Below are 4,122 nucleotides of genomic sequence, written 5' to 3' on the forward strand. Positions count from 1 at the left end.
TCTCCCCTCCTTTGTTCCTCACTGACGGTGGCGCTATATGGTGCGTACATACATTGTTCTGCAGCTTGCTGTTTTGTTTCTTCTTTGTCCATCTTTCCGTATCAGTGCATAAAGAGAAGAGCATCACCATTTTTGTGGCTGTTTATTAGTATTCGACTCCAGGATGTTCCATGACTTATTTAACCAGTCCTCGGATGAGGGACAATTGGGTTGTTTCCAGCGTTTTGGAATTACAAATAATGGTGCAGTGGAATAGGCTTGCACAAACATCGTTCCACAAATATGCGCATATGTCTTTACGTTTCTAGAAGTCTCGTTTCTGGGTCAGAGTTATGTGCTTTCGTCATTTCGAGAGTCACGGCCAGATACCTGCCACCAGTGTAATCAGTGCGTGCTCCTCGAGGACGCGTTCCCAGCCCTGTTCCTGCGCGCCGTTCACGCCGCCCCAGCGAGGAGCAGTTGGTCAGCTCTAAGTAGGCCTGGGAAGAGGAGGGAGCTGGAGCTGCTGATGCCCCAAAGTGAGGGAATCAGAGACTCCGGACTCCCCAGTGAACGGTGTTTGCCCATGGCTATAATAATACCGGCAATACCTACTTTTTATTAAGTATTTGTTATGTATCTGGCAGAACTCTATAAAGACTCGAAGTCAGGAGTCAGCACATTCTATTCTGAAAAGGGCCAGAGAGTACATATTTTTAGTTTTATGGGCATTTGGTCCCTGTTGCAACCACTCAGCTCTACCCTAGTAGAGGAAAGCAGCTGCAGATGGGTGAGAGTGGCTGTGCTCTGATGAAACTTGATGGACTCTGAAATTTGCATTTCTTATAATTGTCACATGTCACAATATATTATTATTATTAGAAATAACAGCTAATGTTTATTAAGCATTTACTCTGTACCATTTCCACCCTCCAGCCATTTGAAAATATCAAAACCGTTCTTTGCTCCTGAGGCTGTACCCTGGCTGTGGGCTATAGTTTGCTGACTCCTGCTCTAAAGGGTCTCATTTAATCCGCACAATTGTAGGGCCTTTTATAATCCCCACTTAACAGATGAGGAAACAGAGGCATAGAAAGGTCAAAGATCTTGTCTGCCAAGTGGGCTATGATGTGAATAAGAGAGGACATTCAGAACATGGAGACGGCATCAGGACTTGAACCCCAACTTCTTGACGTGCCGTCAGTGCTCCAGCCTCAACACATTGGTGGGTCTGACTATCCCTTCTCTCTCCCTGGAGTTACACCCAGGGCCCACGTGGCTCATCAGTTCCCGTGGGGGTCCTGCTGCCTACAGACTGTGCCATCTCCTCTCCAGGACCCCCTCCCACCTCACCCAACACCAGCCGTGTGCACCAGCCGTTCTTGAACCTTGTCAAGAGCTTCACCTGATTCCTTAGTCCTTAGTGCCATTTTCACCCAGAATTCCTTCCCTACCTCCCCTATTAAATAAGCCCCTCAGAGTGCACAACCCATTTCAAATGGGGAGCATGTCATGACCCCCGCCTCTGGTCAGGCTTCTAATGAATGCTCTCTCTCTCTCTGTGTTCCCATAGCGTCCGGTTCTCACCATGTTAGTATCACTTGTTGCCGTGTCAGACATCTCTAGGCTGTCCGCTCCTGAGGCCGGGAACTGTGCAGTTGTTAGGGTCAGGCAGACAGTAGCCACCTACGAAGTACTTGTTGGATAAACGAGTGAACACCGTCAAGGAATCTGTGGCTGTGGAGGGCCTCTGAGGACTCCAGGCCGCAGGAGCAGTAGGTCGCTCTCCTGCTTAGATGGTAGACTCGACCGGCGAGGCCCAGAGCTGCAGAGGTGGCCCGCTGGGGCCATGTCTTGGCTGCCCCTGACTTCTTTTGGGGGCTCACCCTCCCTCCCTGTACTATAGACGTGTATTCTGAGTGGGAGCAGATACATTCTTATGTGACATCACTCCTGAAATGGTTATACCCCTTAAGTACCCTGTCCCCTGGTTGCACTAGAACGCAGCCAGGCCAGGCCTTCTCTAAGACTTTTCAGAGTTAAGCCCTTTTCTCTCTGGCAACCACGGTGTGGAGATGTGAGCCTAGAGGTGCTGGAGGTGGGGTATCAGCTGCATGGAGAGATTGGTTTGAGAGATTAAAGCTGATTTGAGAAGGAAGCAAAGAAAAGGGAGAGTCCTGATAACTTGAATTTCTGGAAGTCAGTTTCTTCTCTGATCTAAATTGCTTAAAATTTTTTTTTATCAGTTGAAATTTAATCTCTGCCACTGACTGTCAGTGTTAACGCAACATGATTCGGCACATGAAATGATATTAGCAGGACAGTTGTAACTGGGGGTATAGCTCAGGGGTAGAGCATTTGACTGCAGATCAAGAGGTCCCTGGTTCAAGTCCGGGTGCCCCCTTGTTTTCTTCACTCACATGACCAACCTTAGAGCTCATCTCTCAGGTGAGAGTATTTGGGGGAAAAGGTGAGAAATGGGGGATTAATAAAGAGCTGGAGAGATGGATGCTGGGTAAACAAACTCAACAGATATCGCTAGAGGCAGTGATCAGATTGAAACTTGAAACGACAAAACCTTGTCTGGCCCTGCACTCTTTGGGTTGGAGGAGGACAAGACAGGGAGGAGAGACACTAGACTGTTGCCTGACGGCGTGATGAGCTGGGCTGAGCATCGCTCCCTCTCCTAGACCCTCAGCCCTCGCTGCCTTCTCCTTCCCTCCCTCTTGCTGTGCTCAAGGGCATTTACAAGACAATCATGCAGCTCAAGCCACAGAGGCCACGTGGCCTTGGGTGCAGAGACTAACCCTGGCGGCCTGAAACCAGGACGATGACCACGTTGTCCTTTGGCAGATATATTGCCAGGGAAGTCCCAAGATTGAGGTCTTAATCAGCTAGGGGTCCCCAGCACCTGGCACAGATGGGAACATGGTAGGGGCTCAGGAAATGTCTGTTGAAGGCATGAACTAGCCCTGGGCTCCTCCCCCACTCTCCCCTCCTGTGTGTCTGACCTCTACAGGCCCTTACACATCCTGTCTCTTCTCCCTACAGCCCCCTGCCCCAACCTTCCCCAGGTGCAGATGTGAGAAGGAAGTCCTTATTGAAGCAGCTCAGGGAGAGGGTGGGCACATGGAGACAGTCCTAGTGTCAGCACTAGGCTCTAAGGAATAAAAGCTTGGAGAAGAACATTTAACTTGCAAGGAGCTACCTGGAATTTTTTACTTGTGGTTCAGCCACCTGGCCTGCGTTCTGTCCTTTGTTCTGCCCTAAACTCAGAGGAACTCATTTCCCTCTTTGAGGAGGTAGGGACACTTAGCACAGCCGTTCATATAGGATTTATTTCCCTTTCTTTCATTCAACAAATATCTGTTAAACACTTACTATGTACTAGATTCAGGCTCAGGGCTGAGCATCATTAAGAAAAGTGAGGCAGGATCCCTGTTCTCAAGGGACACATAGACCAGTGGGTGGTAGGTGGCCCTAAGCTCAGCGCTGTAGTATAGAAAGTAGGCATTTGAGATGCACATCCTGTGATCATCAGTGATGCTTCCACCTTTGAGGTCTTGATTTCAAGCACAGTATCTGACCATTACCTGTATCTTCTGACCTTGTCAGGTCCTCTTTCCTGTTCCTGTTTGGCTTTTCATCACCCACCTCCCCCTCGTGTTGTCTCCTCCTGCCCACACAGCTTGGATTCCATGACCCAGCGCATCAACCACTCTCTTGCAAATCTCTTACCTGTTTGGCCCTCTCTCCCTGTATTGTACCCACCTGGCAAAATCACAGTGCAGGTATTCGCTTATTCCATGCCCACATCCGAGCAGCCTAACACTGCTGGGGAAAATCATACAACTGTGCTGATGAAGTTCACCTGTGACCAAAATCTCACGTCAGCATTGAACGTAGCTGGGCAGTCTTGTATACCTTTGCTGTCTCACTTTCTGAGATGGCTACTTCACCTCTTCTATGCTTTTTTTTTTTTTTTTAATTAATTTATTTTTGGCTGTGTTGGGTCTTCGTTTCTGTGCGAGGGCTTTCTCTAGTTGCGGCGAGCGGGGGCCACTCTTCATCGCGGTGCACGGGCCTCTCACCGTCACGGCCTCTCGTTGCAGAGCACAGGCTCCAGACGCGCAGGCTCAGTAG

General features: G+C 49.3%; 1 non-coding gene across 1 annotated transcript; it reads left to right on the forward strand.

The window, feature by feature from the left end:
* Positions 1-2,311: 2,311 nt before the first annotated feature.
* On the forward strand, positions 2,312-2,383 carry TRNAC-GCA (transfer RNA cysteine (anticodon GCA)). The gene has a single exon. It is a non-coding gene; the product is annotated as a tRNA-Cys (tRNA).
* The last annotated feature ends 1,739 nt before the right edge of the window (positions 2,384-4,122 follow it).

The sequence above is a fragment of the Neophocaena asiaeorientalis genome, unplaced genomic scaffold (genome assembly GCF_003031525.2).
Source record: "Neophocaena asiaeorientalis asiaeorientalis breed wild unplaced genomic scaffold, Neophocaena_asiaeorientalis_V1.1 scaffold798, whole genome shotgun sequence".
Lineage (NCBI taxonomy): Eukaryota > Metazoa > Chordata > Mammalia > Artiodactyla > Phocoenidae > Neophocaena > Neophocaena asiaeorientalis.